Raw genomic sequence first — 15,022 nt, forward strand, 5'->3', positions numbered from 1 at the left:
GTCAAAAACAGGGATTAGAGTTAAACTATTTTATCGTGATTTATATCGTTTATATCGCCATAATGGCAACATTTATCACCCATCCCTAGAAAAGTGACGACTTCTTTATTCAGATAAACATTTTTACCACTACCAAATTAAAACTCAACACATATATGGTTTTACACGGCCTATCAACGTCAAACAAAAACTGGGACAGAGTTTCAAAACCGCAGTTTCGGGTGAAGCTGACAGCAGCTAGGCTGTTTTTTTTTTTTGTTGTTGTTCTTTTTTTTTGCTACGCCTCTTTGAAAACACCACACGATCAGATCACACCAGAGTCATCACAGACTCGTGGGGGTTAAAGAAAAGGAATCAAAATAATGGAAATTCCAGGAGATCAAAACAAGGCAGCGTTTTGTCCAAAAAAGTACTGGCTGCACTGTTGATTATTAGATGTGTCTGTTCTTTAGGGGCGAGGTGCTTGCAAAACAAAACAAGTGTTTGGAACAAACACTGGGCAATAAAAAAAAAAAAAAAAAAGGTCAGAGTTTCTGTTTGCTTACAGTTTGTTTTGTTTTCGCTGCCTCAAACATGGGTTTCTAGTCACGTGTGCCTCCCACCTGACCAGGCAGGTTGAAGGTTAAGAACAGCCGGCGGCCAGAGCTCATCAACCCCGCTCCACCTACACCCCCACCCCCTCCCCTCCGCTCCCACCCCCAGCTGGAAACCTAATGCCTGTCCCCCTGTCATGCTTGCCTGGAATTCAACAGCTCAAACAAGTCAGCAGTCGATTCAAGGTAGGGTCGGCTTCGCGCAGCTGTGCTTTGACCCTTCTCCATGTTCTGTTTTTCTTTAATGCTCATGACAGTAAAGCCTCAGCGGCCACCTGCTTCGATTCTGCCGAGTTCTCACACAGCCCTTGTTTACACAAGCACACAACAAAAGCACAACATTTCTTGGGCGGGAGATAAAGACACATGAAGGAGGAGGAGACAATGGGGAGAGGTTCGCTTTAGAGCTGTTTAGGTTCAGCTCGGTTGCCAGACTAGACAACACATCGGCGCGTAGCAGAGGCGCAACAACAGAGCGCTTCTCAAGGTTTCTCATGTTTTCCTGTATTTTGGCTTCTGATTCTAGGGAGAAGCCAAAAGACAAACACAAGCTGCATGTTAAATAATCCATTATCACCGTCCTCATCGCTGATAACAACCTGAGGATCCGTCTCTTGAAAACATTCCACTGCCTCTTAAGACATTTCAAAACTGTAGCCCCACGCACTTTCACATCTTTCCAAGCAGCTCCGTTAAAAAAAAAAAAAAGTCGCTCAAGCTACGATTCTCCGGCCGGGATGACATTCTGCCAAGGGAGACTTCACAGTCAGACCAAACAACCATGTAATCTTGTCAGCCACTTCAACCACGTCACAGATAAGCAAAGCGTATCTCCAGACTACTGTGACAATACAGAAGTTCCACACGCCTCACCCAATCCCTGCAAGTAATGTCCCCATTGAAAAAAAAAAAAAAAAAACTAGATCATAGAACCACACGAGACAAAAGACGTGTTTTCCAAGTTCTTCCCAGACCTTGTGCGGGGCGTAAGTCGACCACTCACGCTGGCAAACAGAGCGGCTGTTTGTTTAATAAGTGATTGCTGCCATGGCTACAGTAAACAGGAGGAGCAGGGGTTGTGTTTATGAACAAACACATCTCCTTGCAGGAGCCATTTAATATTAACCAGGTGGAATGATCGGCCCGATTTCCTAGGTGACACTCGGGGCAGACGCCGTGTAAACAAGCTCTCGAAGGAGAAGGAGAAGAAGGGGCCGTGCTTTTTTCTTTTTTTATTATTCTTTTTTTTTTTGGTGCAAATGCAGCTTTGACTAGAATAAACATGAAGGCATAAGTCGCGATAAACAAACAGCCATTCTTCTGACATTTGAAGGTGCGTCAGTCGGGTTCGTTGCAGCTGCTGGCGAGCCGCCGTGAATGAGAACAAGATGGGCAGCGGAGGGTGGAGGGTGGTCTCCTATGGAAACGCATCACCGTGGAGCGAGTGTTTCTTCCAGAGACAACAAACAGTGGCTCCTCACAACAGCACGGCGAGAAGAAGAACTTGTAAAAACATGTTAAACATTTACCTCATTCAATTATTCAGTAACCGGGTTTGTGGAAACAACAAAAGGACGTCTGAGGGCTCCAACACCTGACACTACACGCATCAGGGTGTGCACGGACAAAAAGAGATTAGAGGAGAGGAAAATCAAAGCGTTCGGGTTTTATGAGATATTATGAGGTGCTCCACCCTTGTTACGTTAAGAATAAGTGATCACAATAAGGCAGATAATGTGTAGTGGAGACTTTCAAGTTGCACACGTCACCTTGACCATGGATGTGAAACGCTAACAACACCATCTGCAGAGCTGTGTGACGCTCCTGCTTCCCAGAATCTTTCCCATCCTGATATAATTTAGAAACAGGCCCCCGTATCCCCCATGCAAAGAAGGCATAAAATATGAGCAAAACACATATTTATAACACATCGAGACGACTGCAACGGGATCCTCTTGCATGAAATCCAGATCCAAACCTATTACTACACCACGAGGAGAGGAGAGGAGAGGAGCTTAACATCCAGGCAGCGGTTGAATATCAACTTATTATCACGCTACAAGCTCAGATAAATTAACAATAAGAAGGGCACTAGAAGACAGACTCCAGCGGAGAATCTGAGTAGATCCATAATTTCAGAAAATACACAAACCAGTTTGTCTCTTCGCGTGGAGCCATCCGAGAAGCACCTCGGAGTAAAGGCCTGCTGTGCACAGACAATGACGGAATGTGCCAAAGTAAGGCAGGCCATGGTATTTTTAGTACAACTAGGGCCGATGGAGACTAAGTAAATAGAGAAGTCTAATGAGTTTAAATCTGGTTGTGCATGAATGGAATAGTAATTCTGGGATGTGGAGCCTCTTTTAGGAGTGGTTCGCCACACATTTTCTCAGCGACTCTCCTTCATTTGACTTTGATAATCTCGCTCACATGTGGCTCATGCCCATTAACACTACAGCGAGAGGACAGACACCAGGAGACGAGGGGGGGCGATGGAGGGGGTGAGGGGGTGAGGGGGGGGGGGCTTTTTCTGACCACAGGCGCAATGCATGGGCAAAAAAAAAAAAAAAAAAAAAAACGCAAGCGTTGCTTCCCTCCAGCTCATCTTACCAATTAGACCTGTCGAGCATGCGTAGCCAAAGAAAAACACAACTCCAGTCCATCAACATCCTATGGGAGCTGCGAAAGCACTTATTGTTTTAACATTACTTAAAGTGTGTCATATATTTTTAATCATTTTTACTAGAATCCGTGTAAGGGCTGCTCCCAGGCGAACGTGCGCAGAGGAAATGTGTCAGATGCATTTTCCTGGGAAAACCAAGGTTAGCCTTAACGAACTTGTCTAATTAATATTACGTGACATATGCACGGAAGAGAAAGGACAATATTATTAGGATTGCTGCTTTTTTCTTTCTCTCTTTTCTCTTAAGATGGGGAGGAGGGGTGTCAACTCACTCGAGTGCACTCTTTCTTTGTGAACGTGTAGCCTAATAATTTATTTTTTTTTTGTGTGTGTGTGGGGGGGGGGGGGGAAGCTTCGCAGTTCTGTTAAATCATTGAGACAGACCTGTGGTAAACCACATCTCTGCACACGCAGTAAGCTGCTAATTACTGTCGAGTAAGTCATCAGCTGTGGTGGAGGCATTTATTATGTTTCCTCTCATGATAACTGGAGGAAACTCGACGGTCTGGCATGACTTGTGCTAGTTCACTGAAGACAAGGTGTCTCCGTCTTATTCTCTTCAGAGGCATTTACAAAGACGCGTGTTATTATAACATAACCGACAAATAATTACACATTTTCTCGAGTCTTAAGTATCTCCAGAGCAAGTTGCTACAAGGCGTATGATTCACTTCTGCGGCTATGGGAGTGGTTTTTACCCGCTGACCCCTCCCTGCCGCTCGCGAAGGAAAGCGATTGTACCTCGTTGCGTTGCCGGGGTCGTTTAACCCCGACAAGCAGCTTCCCAGAGAGAGGGTTAAAAAGGGGAGAGCGTCTGTGCGTTCCACTGAGCAGTTAAATTGAAGATAAAGGGCGAAGGGCTAAATACCAAAAGACCTTACATGAATTTCTGGCTTTTAATGGAATCAGGTTTTAACAACTCTCTCTTTTTTATTATTATTATTTTATTTTTATTTTTTTTTTGTTTGTTAAATACAGCCCATGTCAGGATGATGCGTCCCACTCATAAAGCAGCACAATGACAACGTACAGTGGCACTAATACAGGGACATAGTTCATCATGACATTTTCTGCAATTCCCAACTGATTAGGGTCATTATGTTGGAGGTCTGATTTATGTTGTCATTTCCTCTCACCGATCCTGCATCAATGAATCTTAATGAATTGGTAAATAAGGGTGAAGATTACACTGTGTGACACCGCAACATTTCTCACCCCCCAACGGCCGAGATTTATGTAGCCAATTAGAGGCTAACAGAGAAAATTGGCTGGCAGAAAAATAATATTCTTTATGGTGCAAAAATGGAGGCGCATTCTCAGTGAAGGGCAATTGTATTGTCAGTGTTAAAGTCCATAAAGCAGCCTCCTAACCCACCTTCACCACGCAAAGTCGGACTGTGCTTTTCCAGCCAGCAGGCGGTGCAGAGGGGAGGGGGGTGGGGTGGGGAAGGGGGGAGGTTTAGAGAGCGTTCACAGAGCTGTTGAGCCAAAGTCCTTAACATTCACCGTGGCCCATCGCACATGTTTGATCAGCATAAATACACCCCAGTACGACAAACATGTTTACCTTCTCGCTGCAAACATCAGACAATCAGACACCATGAGGTGCTGCTTCTCTAATGAAGACACGGGAGCTTTTTATCAAGGCCAGCCGCGTCCCTCCGTCACAAATATGCCTCTTTCATATGGACATCAAAAAAAAAAAAAGAAAAAATTTGTGCTAAACATACAAAAAAAAAAAAGGGCAATATATTTCAATTAGTTAAGTCAGAAAAGCAAATGCAATTCATCTTGTTTTTCAAAGCGGGAATATCAAAATACAATCACGTCTTTGAAGAGACGTGTGATCCACACACAGAGGAGGACATATACAATCTGATTAGCAGCTCTTTAAGTATTCCCGGGCACATCATTACTAACGGCCATGATGGTTTTTATTCCTCACATGCAGATTAAGGAGCGCTGAAGATGATTATGGTGAGGGACAAAACTGTTTTTGTGTATCACTACAAAGCACCAAAAGCTTGCCTGCTTATTAATACCAACTTCTTAAAAGGGCACTTAGAGTTATAATGAGAGCCTTTATGTGTTACATATTGTGACTAGATTCGGTGTGAGGAAGCGGCTCTCCACATCAAACAAGCTGGCTCGCTATTAGGCACAGGGGCTGAGGGATGCTGTGTGAAAAGGAGTGGAAAATTAAAGCTGAAGCAACGCAGGAAAGGGCTTAATTTACTGGCATGTACAGTATGCAAATGAGATTACTCTCAGCTTAACTGCATCATTTATGTCCATAATAACAGCATCATCATTACAGGGCTCAAATTAAATTACACTGTAATTAGCATATCAAAGTGATTGGTTAAAGTTTAAAACAAATACCCAATTTTGTTAATGAACATCTGTAATCACCGTGTAGACTCTCAGTGAAAAACATCCAAAACAAATATGTGTTTTGGAGAGGGGGGAAGGAACATCCCTCCCAAACTACACGTCTGACTGCATATGTGTGTGTGTGTGTGGATGTAGATATATATATATATATGTGTGTGTGTGTGTGTGTTGGTAAGATGGGTCTGTTTTACCTGGAGAGCTCCACACACTCAGGATATATTTCCCAAACTCCAGGAGATCAAAGATCCAATTTCCCACACTTGCCACTTCAGGAGCTCATCAATAAAATACTAATCACTTCACGGCTGATTCTGAGAATGGAGCCGCAGCCAAAGGCTTAAGGAGGCTTCCATATCACATAAAAACACCTCTGCTCCGACTGTCTTGACTGACTGTTGAACATGCACACACTCGCTGCACGGACGCACGTATAATTTGGCTTTATCCAATAGCTGTCCTGCCGTTTTCCCTGACAATCCCGGTGAGTTTTGGCATATGCTGCTAAGAGAACACGTGCACGGCGATCACATGCACCTTGTTTATGCGCAGATTAACGCAAATCCTTTCATCGCCTATAAATCTGCATTTATGGTACTTTTAAATTTTTGCAAGAAGCTACTGTTCTCCCTATGAGTGCTCTCCCCTGTGGCTTGTAATGTAACAAAAAAAGGGGGCAGCAGCTAGCAGCTAGCGGTGTATATCATCAGAAATGTACTCAAATTTTTAAAGAAGTAGCATCTTATTTTATTCATTAGGAAATCCATTAAAAGGCCTTATTCCTTGCGAGTATGTAGAAGATGTGGCTTTCAAGGTAGAGCTAGGGCAAATCCACTCCATCAGCTAATGACGGCACTCATTACACAGAGAAGCCGGCTAATGAAGGCGCGGTGGCCGGCCGATCCCCTCACCCAGCATAAAGCCCTATGAAATGCTAATATCTCACTTCTAATTAAAGGATACTAAGTCCAAATGCACCTTCACGGCTACTAGCTGGCAACATAAATTTTATTTTTCAACACTACACTACACCCAGAGATGTGCCTGAGCAACATTCCATTAATTCATATTTAATACCCCCACTAGTCCTTGCTATCTGCCTCTCCTCTCCTTCTCGCAGCACCCCCACCCTATCAGCTTTAGATTGTAAGCACATCATTACGCTTTCTAAGAGTTTTTCTTTTTTTGTCCGTGTGCACATTGCTTCAAAATGCTTCCAGGAATAAACACATATGCACACGAGAGCATTTACGCGCGTGTCGCGGGGGAAAGGTCAGCAAGAAAGAGAGAAAGAAAAAAAAAAAAAAAAATGCCAGTACAGCCCCTGCTGCTGCACCTGTATACATTTACAATGTTTACACATCTTTGGCTGTAAATATGTTTACAAGAAAACCTGCTGCCTTTCTCAGAAACTGACCTTGGAGCCAGTAAACAAACCTTTCACAAAGTTCATTAACGTCAAAGAGGGTATAGTCTTTCTCCCCCTTAGGTGGAGGAAAAACAAAAAAAAAAATAATAAAAGGTCAGGGGCATTAGCTTATCAAGAAAATATATCTGCAATGAAGTGGAAATTATGGCTGGGCCTGAACAAATACTGAAGAAAAATAATGAGCAGTGTTTTTCCCGAACCAAGGTTAAAACTAAGTGTCAGAAACATATCGATAGTGAATTATCTGACCGCTTCTATGCAGCCCCCTTCTCTGTGGTTACGTGTCACATATTCAAGCCCCTCTGAGTCACCGGGGAAGGTATTTTCCCAGTCAGATAGAAAGAACAGATATTCAAAGGTATTCAAAGAGAAACTCCTCTCATTAAACTCATTAAGATACAGCCTCAAAGAACCTTTCACTACACGTGACTGCATCATTTTGTGCCCAAAACCAAAACAAGCACAAATACTTTAAAAGGGCGCAAACTATTTCATTTTTATTTAAAAAAAAAAATAACATTCAACTCATGTTTGTTTTTTTATTTACTGCATCATTTGGCCAAAAGAGCCGCTGTTAAAATGCATTGCTTTAAAGGTCAGTGTTAAGAACATATCACATGGTGTCTGTTTGATCCCAGCCCAAGTATTTTCCCAAGGATTCTATGGCTCTGTACTGTGCAAATCACGCAGCCTGACCTTCTACATTCCTCATGCTCCGTCCTCCCATTCATCCACAGGCACAGATAATACTGGGCAAATATCATAAACGTGAGGATTTTAGGATTGAGGTGAGGCTGCCATCATCCTCCACCACCAACTGGGGAAAAGAAAGCCCATGCATCTGAAAGAGGAGCCCTGTTTCCAGCTACAGGCGGACTACCCTGTGGTGAGGTTACCTGACCTTAATGCATAATAGCGCACGCGCTCTCAGGTGATGGGCAATCTGAGTTGCACCAAAGATTGGTGTTTACCACCACAACTGATGACAGTTAACAACTAGCACCGTCCGCGGCCTTTTGCTGGGTTTGCGGTTTCGTCCGGGTACCTAAGCATCGCCAGGATGTTTCCCCGTTTAAAGGGAGCGCGAGCTTCGGTCCAGGGCTTGACCTACAGCTGAACTGGCCTCTGCTCGGCCACAGGGAGGAGGAGGACGAGGAGGAGGAGGAGGAGGAGGAGGGCAACAGCCACTCCAAACACCCCGCTCCCTGCCCTCCCCCGCCGCCTCCCCGATAAATAACTTAACACAGCAAACACAGGCCCATCAGTCAACCTACACATAAGCTAACACCGGGACGGGGGACAGAGATCGATGGGGAGATAGAGACAAATAAAGAAAGACAGAAGGAAGACAAGAAGAAGAAGAAGAAGAAGAGAAGGGGAGGAGGGGGAGGAGGAGGAGGGAGTACATTGTGAGGGCATCTAACACTGGAGAGCAGATAAATATCACACAGGAGCCTGAGCCAAGCAGCGCGGCAGGCCAAGTACTGTTAGACTGTGAAAGCCCGGCTATTTTGCCGAGCTGTGACATTTGTTTCTTATTGTCTAAGTGGCAGCTGAAAGCGTCTCCCTGCGAGGGCCCCTCGGCTCTGCTCCGGCCCGCTTTGACAGGGAGGTAACCATATTAGGACGTGTATGGTAAAGTAAACAATAACATAGTTGCAATGAGATGGAAATTTTTCAGCTAATGGTGTTTGTCATTCCTGTTTTCAGTGCACTGAGCAGCCCTGTGTTTTTTCTATCCCGCCAGAGAGACTTTGTTTATGAAAACAACGCAGGAGCCAAGGCTAAAACCAGAGCAAAAAAAAAAAAAAAAGAAGAAGTTGTAAATAAATATCAGTTAAAAAAAATGCCTCCACCTTTTTTCATTCGATTACATAAATAAACCCACATTTGGTTAGAAATAGACTTTCAGTTTTTCTCTCCCTTTCAGGCTACGTCCTCACTAGTCTCTGCTTTACCCACTGATCAACCTTCTTTTAAACACACTAATGTCCACAGTCGATCAGTCTGAGCTAATAACATTGCAACGAAATCATTCAAACGCTACGATTACCTTCACTGAAACACACAATGAAGAACAAGATGGTGCAGATGGTTCATAAATAAATTTAAAAAAATCTATTTCTTTTTAAGCTGATCTAGCAGGGGATGAATCGCTTTCGGAAAGTACGACTACTTTTGAATTTTTCCTCATCGAGTTTAAATTAGCTGAACTCTTAACGTGCACATTTTTGCTACTGACCCACGCGCTGACGGCGCTGACCTCTGAAAGGGCCGACGCTATCGTAGCTCATCATCTGTGTTGCAGTATTCACTTTCATTTAACTCTTCTCAGCTCAACTGGAGCAGGATCTGCTCCACAACACGCAGACAGACTCGGATAGTTACGAAAAGTCAGTTAATGGTAAAAATATTCCTTTAGAGTGAGTCGCTACCAAGCTCGAATTAGTAGTTCCCTCTTACTTCGCTCTTAACACTGCGGGTGCACATGGACAAGGGGATGTGTACGGTCCAGGGAGAATTAAAATCAAATTAGCACTGGCTAGTGCGCTAGCAGCTAACTTGATTGGTAGTGCCAACTAGCTCAAGTTTTCATGCATCATGCTACAAAGCTCCAAGGACAATTTAAAAGAATGGTGTTTATAAAGTCTTTGGGGGAATCAATCCCTAGCTAATTTAGCACTAGTGGCGCTAAAACAAAAACCCAAAGGTCCAATGTTTGGGAACATTTCATACTGGAAACAACCAAGAAAACTGTCAAATGCACGATTTGTAAGCTGAACCATGGGACCATCTCAGCTATGCATGAACATCTGACAAGGAAAGATCCAGACTCTGTAGAAGAGTTAGCACCCATGCTAATAGTTAGCCTATTACCGTATGTGTCATTCACCTACTGTATGTTAGCACCATTTTCCAGCCGCGCCTCATTTGTCTGAGTAAGTATAAGCATGAGTAAGTGGACAAATAAATCCCTTCTGTGACATCAGCTGGAGGGGAACACTGTCGCCTTGCTGCATTTTTGGAGCCGAAATCGAAAAATCAAAAACACTAACTTGAAGTTTTATCACAAACCAGCCACTTCCAGTCGTAGACGACTTTGGTTTGGCTTTGCCAAAACAGTCCGTTGGAATATGCTAACCGGTGTTTACAGGCTACAGTGTTGTGAGATGTTTTGCCTCCAGCTAAGCCCCGCCCCTCAGAAAATATAATAATAGGATAATATAAAAGGGCCCATATACACAAATCTACTTTATGTGAAAATAGCTTCAGTAAACTTTGATTCTGTATTATTTAAACATCATCACCCAACAGCTAAACTAAATCAGAGAATGGTGGCAAATTGTAGGCTATATGAAATATCAGAGATAATTATCTTAAAAATATTTTATTTTGAGCCATTTAACAGCTCATTCTGCTTTCAGGAGTCATTCATTCTTCTCTCCTGTTCACTCCCTTTCCTGTTTCCTACTGGTTAGCGCACTATCTACGTCTTAGGTAAAGAAAAGCCATAAAGTCTTTATCCAACTCTTCTGAATAACTACTGCTGCTGACTCACTGGTCAGCTATTCAAGAAAGGAAAAAAAAAAACAAAAAGCTTTTACCTTGACAGGAAGTTGAAAAAGGAAAATCTTACCAAAGTTCAAGTCTCACAACGTGCTAGTGTTCGCATGCCTTTCTGCAGCCATAAGGTACATACAGTCATCTATAGTAGAAAGTAGAAGCAGACGTGCAACTCCTCCACATGTTGACTTTCTTTGTTTGGTTTTTACCCACCTCTCTCCAGCTCCCTCTCCCCCTCTCTCTTTCTCTCAGCCTTATTCCTAATCTCACACCAAAAAATGCAAGCTGTTTATTTGCGTAGGGCTGAAGCCATTCCATTAAGTAGCCCCGCCAGGTGCTTTATCCCTAAAAGGGATTTGTTTTCTAAAATAAACGGAGAAAGCAGAAAGGCCTGCCAAAGTGATATTTACCATGACAAGAAAAGAGTGCAACAAAGTCAAAACTATCCAAATAAGAATCACTGCGGCTTTCTGGAACTTTTTCTTTTTAATTTCCTTACATAGTCACAGTCGTTCACCAGTCATAGTGGAAACCAACATGAAACTTTTGACTGCGTCTTAAACTACGAATATACAATTCAGCCTTTAGATTAGGTGATGTCTGACACCCGTTCACTTCCAGTACGGTATATTGTTTTGAGGCTCTCTGACTGACGCTTTCCCCTAGTTACCACAAAAAAAAAAACACATTTTGAACAGAAAACAAAGAAATCAATCCCATTTATTAGTTCCGTTTCATCTTTTCTGAGGTTTGGCACCTTTTTTTTCCCCCCCTTTTCTTTCCTTTTGTGATTTTCTTTCCCATCTGCAGAGAAAACTTGCTTACGTCTGCCACCTCAGTCAATCTCAAACGAATACGCTGTCACGTTAGCCGTCTGCACCTGACACTATCAAACCTCCAGACCACCGCACACATTCATCAGTGTGTTTCAGACCAGAAGAAGACATAGCTGTTTGACGCTGATAGAAAAAAAGATTGGAACTTGTCAAACGGCCTTTTTTCCAAAGAAAAAAGGATATTTTAAGTAGCTTCTGTGATAATATTATCAGCACCTACCTCACAGCAAAAGATGACACAAGTGGAAGGAGTAAAAGATGCAAGGGGATATAAGAATGTCGCTGCATTGTGTAACATAGTGTACTCAGCGTGCATTTGACTGTGCAACCTGTTTAGTGAGAAACTACGGAGGCGGGCGATCTGCCAGAGTGTGTTCTGATAGCAGCTGATGCAGCCATGGAGGCAGAGCATCAGATAGGGAAAGCAGACGGTGGCCAGGTGAGGCTGTTTAGAAGGCTTTGACACATCCTGCGATCTCAATCAACAGGAAAAGGAAGAAGCACACGGTCGCTCTCCGTCTGGGCCTCGGTCTCTATTGTGACATCTTTGTAGGGGGCGATAATTTTTCATTTTCACGCTGCCTTGCATCTATTCTGCCTGTCAGTGTTTTTTAACTACAGCAGATAAGCTCGGAGAGTAGATTACGGTACTTACAGTGCATGAAAAACACAGCAACCAAACTGCCAGTGACAGAGGCGTTTAACTTTCGTGCTAGAAATCTCCCCCATGTGGCACTTTCGCTACAGCGAGTTGTTTATTATGTTCCAAGCTAGGCATAAGCGATTAAAGGAGCTCTTAAGAATCAAAGTGTTATAAATGCATGGAAACACAGCCGGCTGTAAATGCCACAGAATTAGAAGCTTACCAAGCCTAATACTAATACATGGCAATTTTCAGCTTGATGCTGATATAAAGAAATTACTTTTTTAAAGTAAGCAATAAATGCAGTCAAGGGAACTATAACTGAGGCCCTATTTTCATCCCGGCATAAATCTGAACACGACCTTTCTGCGGGTCCAACTCATGAATACACTTGTTTATTCTTCCATAAAAAGCAGATTAAACAAAGAAAGTTCGCAGCAGCAGAAAACCAAAAGCAATAGAAACCAAAGCCTTCACAGAAAAGGGAAGAACGACAAGAAAATACACGTTTGCACGACGCGTTCTTCTTCTCTCTCCTTACATGGGGATTCATGAAATTCAAATGAAGTCCAACATGAGGCCATAATATTTTGGAGCCCTCAGAATGGAACAATATCTTAAGGGTATCTTTTTTTTTTTTGGAAAGATGGATGTCATCAGGCAGACCTGCACACAGCACACAGCAGAGGCAGCTCCAACACACAGATACGACGAGTCAAAAACCTTCAAATCAAAACCTTTAAGTCTTATTTTTTTTTTAAAAGCACGGTTTGTCCAACCAGAGCAGAGAAAAAAATACACGAGCATCATACATGCTCTTTACGCACTCGTCCTCTTTGACTCCGTTGCACTTTAAAAGAGCTTTAAACACCAAGACATACTAATCCCATAAGCTGCCACGGGGATTTCTGCATTAGTGATGCAATCAAAATCACATTGGAAGCTTGTGTCAATAATTAAGCTGATTTTGCCACATTAACATTCATTACGCGACCATTTGGAAGATTTCAGGGCCAATCTTACATCTGGAGCAGGCGGCTGAGGGGCCTGGTGAAGTGGACCCAAGTATGTGGAGAATGCACTCCAGATTAAAAGACAGCACCACGAATCATTCGCTTTCATTTCTCCTGGCTGTGTTTCCTAAATGTCGGGGGGTGACTGCCTGAACGCTATAAAAGAGGACTGTTTGACAAACTGTGGCGGTGACAGTGAGGAGACATAAAACTGGATGGAAAGCAACGATGACACTTTTGCTTGAGCTGCAGAAGTTTATATCTATCATGCAGCAGCGATTTAGTTTGTGTTACGAATCTGAAACTGATCCATTAATGTGCTGTATGAGTTCTTACACAAGCACAAAGTATAAAATATTGATGTAAAACTGATATAAAATATCTAATTCTTATTCTGAGGTATAATATACACTTCAAGTCAAAGGTTTGGACACACCTTCTCATTCAGTTCAATGGGAAGGTGTGTCTGGTAGTGTATATTATTCTCATTTATCAAAATAATTCAAAAGAAAAAGGGATATTTTCATGAGAATGTTAAGTTTCATTACAATTTTTGTAGATATGCAAACCTTGTATATTTTTGCGCTCATACTATTGCATTTTATCTATGTTTTTTATTGTATTTAATTATTATTTTTGCTTAAATTTATTATTTATTTTATTATTTATTATTTTTTTTTTTTAATTTATTTACTATTTTTATTTTTATTAGTAGTGTTTTTGTTTATGTACAACTGTAACATATTTTAATAACTATCAAACTAACTAAAAAAACATAAAAAGGCTACAATGTTTAGATGAACTTGAGTTTCAGCTCAAATCTTGTGGTTCGGAGTCACTTACATTCTTTCCTCATTTCTCTTTAATAGCTACAAACTATAAAAACCCTGCTCCAATGTACAGTTACACACGTCACACGTCTACCTGCGAGTCGCAACATGTCGACGGAGCCGAGAGGCAAAGAAGAAAGGATAAAAGATAGACAAAAGAGAACGAGAGAAAGAGATGACGTCAGGCTAAAGTTGTCTGAGACAGAAAACAGACACACACTCCTCCTCTGAAGCCCTGAGCTCCTGAAGTGTTAACACACCCTTCAAATACACACACACACACACACACAGCACTTCCCCAAAAGTCGTACTACGCCTCAGCCGATCGCTCTAGCCAAAAGTTCACATCCTAGGGGCCTCAAACCCCTTCTCAGATAGGGAGGCCGGTGTGAGCAGCCAAAAAAAACAACAACAACAAAAAAACAGATATCAACCAGAATAGCTGAGATGCCAACCACAACAACTGTGTGTGTGTGTGTGTGTGTGTGTGTGTGTGCAGTGCAACTCCTTCCTCCTGTTTGGTAAACAAGGCATTAGCGTATAGGAGCAGACAGAGCAGCTGTCCACATGTCCTCGGTGCCGATCTCAGTTTTAAAACAGCTAATCACACAACTAACCTTTAACTGGGACTCGCCATGCTAGTCTCAGATCTGCAGCTTCTCAAAACACTGACAGGGTGCACCTGCCCACTACCCCGCTGCACACACACACGCACAAATACAGTACACAAACAAGACAACCACACTGCATTTAGTCAATTATTAATCCAATTCAATAGAGCATTCACGCACACATACACAGGCAGGGAAGGACTGACTGGAGTCTGGTGAATGATTGTGTGTTTACCTTCTACAAGGACTTGCTTATTTAAAGCAATCTTCACTTCCAGCGGTGGTAAAACAGCCTCCTCGCCCTGCAGACACAAAACGCAGAGTTATTTATTGGCTATGATATAATTAACGCTGCAGATCATTGTGCTGGCCATCAGCAGCCGAGAGCCAGTTCACACAAAAAAAAAGAAAAAGAAAAACAAAACAAAA

General features: G+C 42.6%; 1 protein-coding gene across 9 annotated transcripts in view; it reads right to left on the reverse strand.

Annotated features, from left to right (window-relative positions):
• The window catches only part of foxp1b (forkhead box P1b), a 157,603-nt gene that overhangs the window by 89,453 nt on the left and 53,128 nt on the right, over nt 1-15,022 (reverse strand). For all 9 annotated transcript variants that reach the window (XM_047582820.1, XM_047582822.1, XM_047582825.1 and 6 more), the window contains one exon: nt 14,829-14,895. The gene's annotated coding sequence lies outside the window, so the exon portion shown is untranslated. The remainder of the gene's footprint in view (nt 1-14,828; nt 14,896-15,022) is intronic.

The sequence above is a fragment of the Mugil cephalus genome, chromosome 4 (assembly GCF_022458985.1).
Source record: "Mugil cephalus isolate CIBA_MC_2020 chromosome 4, CIBA_Mcephalus_1.1, whole genome shotgun sequence".
Lineage (NCBI taxonomy): Eukaryota > Metazoa > Chordata > Actinopteri > Mugiliformes > Mugilidae > Mugil > Mugil cephalus.